Below are 12,606 nucleotides of genomic sequence, written 5' to 3' on the forward strand. Positions count from 1 at the left end.
CTTTTTTTAGTCTTGAGAAGCTGCAGCATTTATTGACTGACATGCTGTTGCCTGTACTGTACATTTACTGTCAAATTGACAATAACTGTTAACATATTCCTCTGCTCCCTCCGTGTTCACCATCACTTTTCTGCTGCCCGCTCTGTCACACTCACTCAACCACACATTACACACTGTCCTATTCCTTAAAGGAGCTATGCTACCAACAGTTTCCCAGGCAGCGACCCAGAGGTTGACTCACGTTTACGAACAGCACTGCACAGATGCTCCAAAAGCTGTTGATTTCTGAATGAATGGATCTTTGGCCTTATTTTTGGCATTAAAAAGAACATTTCGTTGGCCTAGTGGTGATTCTTGTTGGGCTGGCCGCCTGCCAGGCCTGAACAATTATAGTGGAAACACTTCTTTTTGTTATTTTGTCAGATGTCTATGTTTAAAGGTCCAAAACACGAGGTGAACATATGTAAAAAAGTTCATTGTAAGAAATAAGCCAGCACTTCAGCCTGCTCTGAAAACGTGACATCAGATTGATCTTCAATAGCTTATTACTGATTTGATTGTAACTTGTATGGATTTATTTGAGAAGTGTATATTTCGAGTAAAGAACAAAAAAAGAAGTTTAATCCAACTACTATTGTTTGTTTATGTCGTCTCCGGAGTTGATGGCCAATAGGAACAGAGTGGGCTCAGCATGAGGGGCACCTTAAAGAGACAGGACCTAAAACGGCCTGTTTCAGACAGAGGCTGAACTGAGCAGCTGCATAAAGGGCTAGTATAAGATAAATGAGTTTTTTTAAAACTGTAAATCATGCAAAGATATTTCAGTAGAGACTGGACTTGTGTATGATCGTCCCCTTTAAGCTCTTAAAAAAAGTTTGATCTTTGAAAACAGCTCATATCAAGGAAGTCATTTATACATTTATAAAAGTTTGATTACATTCCATTTATTTTCCAGTAATATATCCTATTAATGGACATGGCACAGGACATGTTTGTTTAAATGAACATAGACATGTTTAAGCAGTAGTTTGACCTGAGCAAACCTCTCAGTAGCCTGATCAGCATGACATCACCTTTTCCTTTTTTCATCATCCTTTTCTCCAGCTGTGTGCAGTACTTGTTGTGTTCAGAGCACAAAGCAGCTGCTTTTTGATAAACTCTTTGACTTCACTGTTTGAGCTGACTTGTCATTTTCCCACAAGCCTTATCAATCTTATCAACTCATATTTCTTAACACATATTCAGTGCAAGAAATAGTCCTTAGAGAGAAATATCTCCTCTCAAAACAAAAAAATATCAACAAACAGACATCTTAAAGCTGTTTGAAACAATAATATTGAAGTGGGGTCTTTTGGTTGAGTGTTCAAAAGTGCTTAAACGCATAATAAGCTAAGTATTGTTTTTTTGTTTTGTTTTTATTGTTAACTTCATGTTTCTTCAAGCAATACTGACAGAGCTGAGTGGAGTGGTTTCTTTGGACAGTTGCATAGGGTTGCCATGGAAATACCCTCAGCTGATTGGCACCTTGTTTTCTTTTTTCTCCCTTTTTTCTAACTTCGTCTGCAAAACTCTTGTAAATGACATGACCTCATAGATAAATATTTGGTTGTCCCATATGTGCATTTGTTAATGTTTCCTACCACTTTTTATACAATTAGAATCATGAGTAAAATATGCTCATGGCTTTTCACGCATCTAAAGTGCCGACGTTTCCTTCTTCTTCAGCAGGTTTGTGAAAGTTTAGTTTACTAAGTAAAACTCCTGTAAGAAGTTAATAAGGTTCTTTAAACATCCTAATAAGTGAAGTAGTTTATATTATCGTTTATAAATGTGGGACAACTGAACACGACAGTATCTGTCACTTTATTTACCTTCTAATGAATTTATTTCCTACCTTGCAATGTCCTCAAACAAGAAGAAGCAGGCAATGAACCTTCAAGTAAAACCTCTTAATCTTCTGACTTGAATTGAGACACACAAACATTTTGACTTTCTAACTTGAAATACTTCCTAAATATAAATATAAAGCTCAGCATCAGTATTCACCAACTTAACATCTAAGAAATGGTCCATTATGCTTTCCATTGCTTAAAGAAGTGGCTTTGCGCTACTCTTCATTGGAGGTGGGAAGGTTAACCAGATATGCAATTGGTCCTCATGCCTGAACCCTTTTCTCTTGTCAAACCAAAACAATTATTATTTGAAAACACTTCTGTTAAAGTATAAATTTCACCTTTGTGTCACCAAACCAAACCAGTTTTTAAGTGTGGCGTTGTCTTAATGGACTCACTACTGTCCTCTTTGGCAGGGCAATGTGTCACAGTCTGGTACTGGTGTTTTTTTGTTTTTTGTCTTTCCATCAGTGAGCCCAACAATGAGCCCATTCAGCACTCAAAAAAAAAAAAAAAAGTGTCACAAAGATTTATGCTTTATCAGAAGTGTTTTCAAACTGTGCTTTTGCATTTACGAGAGTAGGCATCAAGGATAAAGAGTCTTCTTTTGGCAGTATTCAGTACCATCTTGGGGCTAAAGGACTCTTGACTTACATAAAGGCTTCCAAGTAGTAAAAAAAAAAAAAAACATTTTAGGACAGACATTTTTGAGAGAGGATTAACATTAATTCCTTTTTTAAACAAAAATCATACAATGTGCCCAAGATGCAAGGACAACTGATTTAGATATTTGATATTTAGAAATGTAGCATGTACTTGGGACCTAACAAGAGACGGGGATGCATGTTGGAAAAAGTTTGTTATTCTTTGGATTTTGTTTATGCCTGTACATCCATAGATAAATAACATGTGAGAGAAATACTTGCACTGTAGAGCCCAGTTTTATATATGCTCTGTAACCTGAGGGTCACGAGTGGTTACAAAGAAAATGTGACAGTTTTATGTTACTTCATAACAGCGCCGAAGTCGGACAAGTTTTAGTGTAGCTTCACATACACTTAATGCCCCAGATACCATAGTTAAGTGGTGGAGTTTGTTTTATGTCAGGCACACGAGTAATATGTCAGTGTACTGTATGTATTTTACAGTACAACATTAACGTTGTGTGCGCGCGTGTGTGCGCGTGTGTGTGTGACAGAGAGGGATGTGGTGATGGTGGGGCAAATGGTGTGTTAAGCTCATAACTTCCCTGCAGATGGACAGCGACTGCAAAATATCATCCCCACGTAATGTTTACCACATTGTGCGCAGATTTGGTTTCCATTGTTAGCTGCTCAGGTGAGCCAAATTTAATTTCTCAGACATGACAGAACATCTCATTTATGTATACCCACCCAGCTGGCTTGTGTCAGACATGAAAGATAATGATCAGTTGCGGACATTTCTGCCCTTCCTGTCAACTGAACTAAAAATGGTGTGCTGTGCTGCCTCAGTGTGCCCTGGCAGCTAGTTAGAAATACAGTGTATATATGTAGTGTATTTATTTTAGGCTGGTTGTACACTTTGTGCCCTCTATGCATCAGAACCAGTGCTGACAGATACTGATGAGTAGCCGGCTCATCTGCACATCAGTCAGCAGCTGCTTTGAAGGAAATAAATTAGCTGTGCCAGTTTCCATTTAAATGTGGTGCTCTTGTGTATTAGTCACTTCACCAAGTCATATTTAGTGTTTGACCAAAGCATTTAAATAAAAAGTACAGGATGTAGACTGAGGTATCTGCATTTCCTTCACCGGTGTCACTGAAATATTAGAAATGAGCCTCAGAAACGCTGTATCATGTCTTTACACTGTAGACGTACCACAGTTCTTTTATTAGACTGTTCTTCACATGCACGAAAAACGACAGAGTTCGCAGTCAAAGACGTCATAGGAGTGAGAACGATCACTTCATGCTCCCACACATTTTCCATATGTCCCCTCTCCAAGTCGAGACCGCAGAGTTCCTGCAGCTGTGCGCAGTAAAGCGCTGAGTAGCTGCTAACTAAGGCCAGGCTGAGTAGCCTCTGTGAAGACCAGCCATCTCCCACAGTGGGGAAATGTCAGCTGGATGGAATGAAGCAGGCCTGGAAACGGGGGAGGCCCTGCTGGAAGCTCAGCACGGCAGAGGATACCAATGTTATAACTTATGCGTGACAGTTCTCAGCTGTGTCTCATAACTTTTAAAAGATAGGTTGTGCACAAAATAACATGTTTTCAGCCACAATATTGAGCTGATAACTCGGTCAAAGCAGCTGTGCATTAAAAAACTTCTTTAGACCACCTGAAAGATGTTGCCCATTCCAGTATGAGTTATTATTTTTCATAGTACAGAAGATAGCACACATGTTTATATGATCTCCAAGTCCTTTACAATATGCGTAGTTGGTAGGCGCGCTCCACAAGGACACATAAAAGCACTTTCTTATCTGACGCCTCTATCGTCAGTCAGCAGCAGTGTTACATGAACTGTCTGCGCCTACAAATCACTGCTGAAAATAAATCAATTTTATGAAGTGACAGTTCTATTTTTGTCCGGAAAAAACAATGAAAGAAATTGTCTCTGAACATTATGCAGATACATCCTGTACTTTTTGTAAAATGGCAGATACATTTATTAGAAATGTATTTCTTCATTATGTATAGTACTTTTCTTTCAAAATGTATTTACTGTTGCAGATTTGTAGTATATACATACATAAACATACTTTCTAGGAGACGGGGTTGTGCTATTTTGTAGGTCTGTCTGCTATTCTTATTAAAGCAAAGTTAGTTTGGATGTTTCCTGATTTACCTCAGTACAGTTACTAAGGTATAGCTGCTTTATACCTGAGGTGAATTATGTATGGTCACGATCAGACAGTCCGTGGCCTCTTAAAGGGCTGCAAGATCAATCTGAGGGGAAGAAAGGTTTTGACAAGACAGGAAATAATTTTAAAAAACAATCTGCACAAAGAACACTTTACTTTTTATTATAAATTCTGGTTAGTTTGACCACTTTAGGCCTCTATAAACAATTAAAATTAGACAATTTGGTTGAACTCCTCCCAGCTCAGACATCACAAATAGACATTACTTTGCTTTTCCAAGTTGAAAAACAATGTAGGTATTCAAATATATTTCATGCAGTTAATACTTCTATTGTGCCACAATGGTATTACAATGATGGTACATGAAAAATATCCAAACAAGACACGGACACGGAGACTTACCAGGCTTGCAGTTGGCATGAATGTCATCAACACCCAAGAGTGGATTAAATTCTAATGCAATGATGTAAACACCATTTGGGACTTTGGCACAAGTGTCCAACATGATATCTGAGTTGACATATTCACAGTTTTCCTCTGTTATAGTTTTTGTCATCTGGGATGTATTTTCGGACAATGAGTTTTCAAAGCCGGAGCAGATTTGTTAAGGGGCAAAAATGCGTGTTTCTATTATCTGCTTGAGTTGGCAAGCTTTAGCGTTTGTTTGTTTTTCACAGTAGTATAGTAAATATATTTGGAATAATCTAGAATTGTGATTGTCAGGAAAATACATTAAATAGGAGCTTTGCAATTCTGTATTTTGTCTTTGTTTGCAGTTTCCTCCAAAGGTTACTGGCTGGTAAAATATCACAGAAAACACCAGGATTCAAAGTAAATAGTAAATGCATTACAAACACATTAAAGTAATTGAGTTATACAACTAAATAGGCCAGTCACAATAACTACTTTTGTTGGACGATATATTGTCTCAGAAATAATCATGATAAATGATATTATTGTCATTTGCAGATTATTTTATACCAATGATATAATGACAATATAATAGCATAATGATGCAAAGGGGAAGGTGGAGAGTGGGTCGAAAAAATGATCAAGGTCATGTCCGTGTGTCATACAATAAGTCGATATATAGACATGATGATGCTGATAATTACGTTATTCTACGATAAATCGATACGTAATGATTGTGACAGGCCTACAACTTATGCAACTAAAAGTAATGGGTGTATTTTAAACTTCTGAACGAGGCAGAGGATATCAACTGCTGCTGAATCTTCTCTGGTTTTCAGAAAGTCTCTTTGTGTGGTTAATAACGCCTGAACATCATTACAACACTGAAAAGACACTCCTGATGTAGTTAGTTCACGCTTTATATTTCTTTGTCCGTTTCAATTCGACCGTGAACATTTCTGTCTCAGCTCAATAAGACCATTGACTATGCAAATTAACCAATCAAAAGGAAGACGAATTGGATTGAGTCGATTACAACATCATGACTTGCACTCCTTTTATACTTTTAATGTCGAGCTGGTGCTTTATATTGTTACATCTGTTCAAATGATTAGTAGTTAGTTATTTGAGTAATTTACGTGAGGTATCTCATCTAACTTGAATTCAGACACTACTTTTTTTCTTTAGAGGGAAAGCATTACTTAAACACGATAAACTGATTTAATGTCTACTTTGTGGGCAGCAGAAATGAGCTGCTAACACAACCCTGACATAATTGTCACCTTTTTATTAAGACAATGTAGCAAACAACTTGCCTATTTACACATCCACACATTGAACAGATGTGAGGCAACATTAGCGTTGATTCACAGTCATGTTTCTGGCAAGCTGGCAAATGTAAATCCAAGATTCACTCTCCTTTAGTTTTGTTTGGCCTCCATCAACTCCGGAGGGGAAATATCTGGCTCTGGAGCTGCTTAATGCTCCTCTATGTTCACCAGCTAGTTGATTTCCCACTGCATGTAGAAACAGCACTGTGAGACTGAACTAAAATACTGAAGTTGAGAAAACAAAAACAAAAGTGATGAAATCCACTAAAACACTCCTGAGATCTGACGGGAACTGAGGAGATAAAGATGTGGTTTTCCTGCACATAGTTGTGTGATGCGTTAATAAACTTTAACACAAATACAGGTTTGTTCTGCCCATTAAAGGGAGCTAAGTGCTGGAGCTGCAGTCTAAATAGAAATGATATGTGCATTCTTTTATAGAGATGAAAGCAGCCTCGTAATTCTTCTTATCGCACTGATATAAACTGCAGTGATGAATGACTGATCACTGATCCTATTAACGATATCGGTTCTTGTTGTTGATTTAAGCTCTAACTCATCCAGGCCAAACACACAGCTGTTAACAATGGGTCACATTCAGTGCAGTTCATTCACCAGTGTCACTTTAATCCCATAAACTAATACCTCGATGTGCAGATCTCTAATCTGTAAAGAGCAGAAGCTCATTAGAGCTACCGCACCGAGACAACAAAGGGAAGGGATGTCCATGCAGAGTTTGCGGTTTTAAGTTGAAGCCGCTCTTATGGCACTGCAACTGCAATCAGGCGCTCCCAGCGGTTGTGCTGGCAGGCCTCGGGAGCGACCTGAGAGGGATTTGTAATGCCTTCAGAGCCATATTAGTGCATGTTTGTGTGAGCGGTGACATCTCTGGTCTGCTTAGTGTCTGCATTTGGCCTTTAGCTGACTCAGAATTAGACTGATGAGAGCGTTGCGTCACATAAGATGAGGTATGGCTCTTTTTTCTGCCTCTACCACCGTTGACAGTCACCCAGCTCATCAGTGTTGCTATTATCTATATGATTAGATATTAAACATAATTTTGAGAGTTTTTTTTGTTGGCTTTAGACACACAAATACACCATAGCGCACTGGTTACTGCCAATAATGTGTTATTGTAGAGTTGTTAATTATTCTGCAACTAAACCATGTATTCATAGCTCGCTTCTGTAAAACAAAATGTCATTAGTTCACTTTCCGTAACCACCCTGTCAAGTTTTTTGGCAGATGTAGTTCTTACAAGTGTTGCAAGTGTCATGTTTTTGCAGGCATTTTATTGCTTATTAAAACTAATGAGGTCATCTGAGAGGTAGCTTCTTCTGTGCTGCTGCGGTTTGAGGTTTGTTGATAATAAATCTGCTGCAAAAGTCTAAAAATGTAACAGATATCGCACAACGGCATCTCGGACAATGACCTAATAATCATGTTATGTTTATGCACTGGATAAGTCCTGGAATTAAAAACAATCTGAAGTGCAGTGGTGGAAGATTTCAATTTGTCATGAAGATAGATATCTATAAAAAAGATCAAGATTAATTACAAATAAAAAAAAGGATGTTTGAATAAATATTCTCCCCCCCTTTAATAGGACACAACTGAATAATCACAGGTGACAAAAAAAGTGGTTTTATATGTCACATATTTGGTCAAATGGAAGTCACCTGAGTGTAGTCAAAGGTGTTTCTATTGATTTTTAGTATAAATACACTTGGAGCTGAAAGGTCCAACTTTCGGTGAGTCAGTATCACAATAAAACCTGAAACCATGAAGACAAAGAAACACTGCAAGCTACTTTATTGGATGGGAAAGTTGTTTGGAAAACACGAGTCAGAGGATGGATATGTGAAACATTTAGTCGCTGAATATCTCTTGTAGTACAGCAACATCCTACAACCCTAATCCCTATGCTATAAATCTAAATCTTAAACCGTGCAAGAAGGAGACATAAGTGAGAGAAGCCATCAAGAGACTGATGACAGCTCCGAAGGCGTTACAGTCTTCAGACGCTGAGATTAGTGTTGTGTCTTTATGGGAGAGCAGCAAAGAGAAAGACACTCGTAAAAAAACTCACCAGAGAGTTACTTACCATAAAGGCTCAGTGGAGACTCTGAACTTCTAAGTGGGAGGTTTAGTACACTGCAACAAAGGGAGCTCAACATTCACTAACTTTACTATACAAAACATTTACACTGTAACTACATTTCAAGTCTCACCATTCCTCATTCTTTCTTTCCTTTAGTTTTGTACTCTTTAACTAAGAAAAAAGATCAAACGGGACATTTAACTCCTACCTTAAAGCCTCTTTTAACGCTCAATGGTTGTATATCCAAAATGTTTAGCTGCATAATTAAACATGCAAGTAACCAAATGAGTATTAAAAGTTAAAAAAGTCTTTTTCTAAATGAAAGAAATGAACTAAATGATAGTCATTCTACAATACACTCTTACTTGGCAGTGTAATTAAATAAACTCTCCTCCCAGTTAATAACAAATTCATGTTGTGACATTTTCCAAAGGTGTTACTTACATTATATAAACATGAAGTTTTTTTCTAGATATAAAACCATAAAACTGTATGCAAAGCGGTAATTTTGCAGCAATGTAAATACTATAAATGGAAAAACAGTGAAGTCAGTTTTTTGTGTGTGTGAAAAAATAAACGACTACATTTACTTACCTCGCGGTTCATTGAAGGTGAACAGCTGAGACGAGACTGAGCACGACTCCACCCGTAGCTCCATGATTACAACCTTGTCAAAAGGTCAGACTGGGAGACACTTTGATATTCTCGCCAGTTTTTAAGCCTGTTGAGATTATAGAGAACTGGACCAAGTAGCATGTCAGCCCCAACTGTATGGATTGAATGAATCAGCTATAATTTTTAGGAAAGAGCGTCACTGTCCTATAAATGTTTAGTCTCAGGCATGTTCTCTAAGCAGGCCATCAAGTGCGCTGGAGAGACGAAAATGTATGTTGGCGCACAAAAAAAAAAGAGTTTAATAGTTTTTTATTATGCCTTAAAAACGTCCAGATTATTTAGAAAGAAACTGGAACATCTCAAACATGATTAATTGCTGAATTCCTTTTATTCTGTAGCAATATTTAACCCACACAGTTAACTTTTCTTTTTTTTACCATTTCATGGACTTAGAAATGTCTATATATTTGCTTTTTATGAATCTCAAGTGTTCTTAAAGCTTAAATACACACTTCTCTGTGCTGTGTTGATGATAAAACCGTGTTCTTTCTCTAGTCCACATTACCATCCATCCATCCATTTTCTGCAGCTTATTCGGGGCCGGGTCGCGGTAGTATTAGTGGCATAGGTGGCATTCATGGACAGGGATTCAATGCACAGCGGGGACCTCAGAATTGCCTCTCTGCTTTTTGCCGTTGATGATGGTTCTGCTGGTCTCAACACATCATGAAGCTGATGAGCATTGCTTGGGAGAAGGATGTCTGGGTTTCATTGCTTTCATTTTGTGCATTTTATACAGCAAAGAAATAAGGGAGGCAGAGTCGGGATGTGCATACCGTACATGTACTGGGTGCTTATCAGAAGCTGCCCGCCTGTTGGGGAAGAACAGCTCTGCATGTTCAAGGACAAGTAACTAATTAGTCCTTATCAGACAACATTGGTTGAGAAGCAAACACTTGAAGATATGTTTTTCATTCCAGGCTATATAAGGCTCCGTTATCATTTTTCCTTCTACATATGTTTTTAAAATCTTATTATTAAAACATGATATCGATATGGCCACATGTTGAATTAAAGCTCAGATTACAGAATTGCACGTTCGAGTTGAGGTGGACCTGTATCTGTTCCGCCTACTTTAGTCTCCAACACAAGAACACCTGTGTTGTTTTTAACAGACCTTTGTGAAGATGGTCTGAGCCTCATCACGGAGCCATCTGCTCGGCAGATTTACTGCTGAATATCTTTGACGGTTTGACTTGTTTTTACCACTATTTTCCGACTTGCTGCTTATATATGACTACATTTTATTTTATAAAGTTTTTAAAAATCTTTTATAGGCTATAGTTTTTGATGAATGCCAGATTTATACATATTTTTGCCACTTTAGCAGCGCAGCTCTAAGACAGTGCTGGCGAGTCTGTCATTTAGTTCTCTACTTTAGTTCAGACTGAATTATCTCAACATTTATGAATATATTTCCATGATATTTGGTTCTCAGAGGATACTCCTGAATGACTTTGGCTCTCCTTTAGTGCTACTGCGAGGTTGACTTTTGTGGCTTTTAGTTAAAAATCTATAGAAGAATTTGATGCATCATGATGAGATTTGGTAATAAAGTTAAATGTTGGTGATCCCTTAACTTTTCATCTAGCGCCATCATCATGTCAAATGTTTAATTATGCATTACTGTCTGTTATAACCAAATACCGAAAACTATTGACACTATTGACTTCCCATTCCCATCAGCCTCAGGTGTACTTTGTGTTTACTGCTAATTAGCAATTGTTTGCAGTACAACAGGCTAAACTAAGATGTTGAACATGATAAGCATTACTGTACCTGCTAAAAATTAGCATGTTGGCATGCTGACATTAGCATTTAGGTCAAAGCCAGGCTGCGCCAAAGTACAGCTTTACAGGGCCGCTAGCTTGGCTGTAGACTCGAGGGCTGCAACTAACGACTAACTGGTCTGTAAAACACAAGAAAATTGTGAAACACGATCATCACAATTTCGTAGAGGCCAAGGTGATGGCATCAAATGGTTACTATTGTCCGACGATCCATAAAAAACCTGAAGAGATTCAATTTGCTATGATTTAAGACAAGGAAATACTCACATGTTATAACTTATGAGCAACAGTTGTTTGGCATTTTGCTTCAGAAGTGATTCGAACTATTCATTGATTATGAAAACAGTTGCTAGGAGACTCTCGTTGTCTTGTTAAATTGTGGACGTGGCTGCATAAATCCGTTTTGTTCCATCGGTGGAAGACATTTTTTAAGATTATCTTAACTACCGTTTGTTTATAGTTGTAGCAGCAATAGCTTGCAGTGGGTTGTGCCTGAACAGCATGGGCTCTTTTGCAGTGTGCAGTATCATCTGAAACACATGTGGAGTCTTAAATTAAAGGGGCTCCCAGTGTGACCTATTTACCTCTTTCCACACACATTTTCTCATTCTTCAGGGTCTTCCATCAGACGGGATCCCCGGGGTCGTCAGAGGCTCAAAAGAAGATTTGATTTGATGGATAGTGGCAGTTTTTATGAGTTTATCCTCTTGACTGTGAGTGGACCCACTTCAGCACGTACTCCACCTCAGACATGCGTACATATATTTTTGGTTTTAACATTACAAGACCACAAAGTACAGACGTTTGTTTTCTTCGTATGTTGTGGCCATGGACGTTTACGTGACTCGACCATCCTGCAATGAAAAGTGACAAATCTACTTAGAATCTGTTGTGCCGTTAGATTAGTCAGGATTTTTTGTTTTCAGCCCATTAAATAGACATCTAATCCTAAGATTGCACTTTATTGCATTCATTTATCTATTATTTTTTAAAGGATTCAGAGGTGGTGTTCAGATATTCAACATTTAACATTTATTAGACGGCAAATGGCAAAACAAATCAGTTAGCCTCCCAATAACTCATTACTTTCATTATTGATTTATCAATTATTTTCTTCATTAATCAAGAACTTGTTTGGCTGAGAATTGACACTATAATTCCTCTGAGTTCATGTGTTCAGCAAATCATCACATTTAATTTCATACATTTCAGAAGCTGGAACCAGCAACTGTCATTTTTCCTTAAAAAATGTACTGCAATGATTGATAGATTATCAGAATTGTTGCTAATTTTCAGTAGATAGACTAATCAGGTTAATCAACTTATCCATTCAAATCCGTGATTACATATTGTCAAACATTGACTTATCAATACAGGGACAGGTTAGATTACAATGGCAACATTATTGTCCCCACGGGACAATAAAGTATATCATATCCTATTGTATTACTAGATTATTATCATTGTTTAATCATTTAAAGTCCAATTTAAATTAAATCTGCTCTGTAAATCTTTTGTTTTCTGTTCTTGAGAACACAAACTGAAACCAAAAGGGAGAA

Source organism: Scomber scombrus, chromosome 15 (genome assembly GCF_963691925.1).
Source record: "Scomber scombrus chromosome 15, fScoSco1.1, whole genome shotgun sequence".
Lineage (NCBI taxonomy): Eukaryota > Metazoa > Chordata > Actinopteri > Scombriformes > Scombridae > Scomber > Scomber scombrus.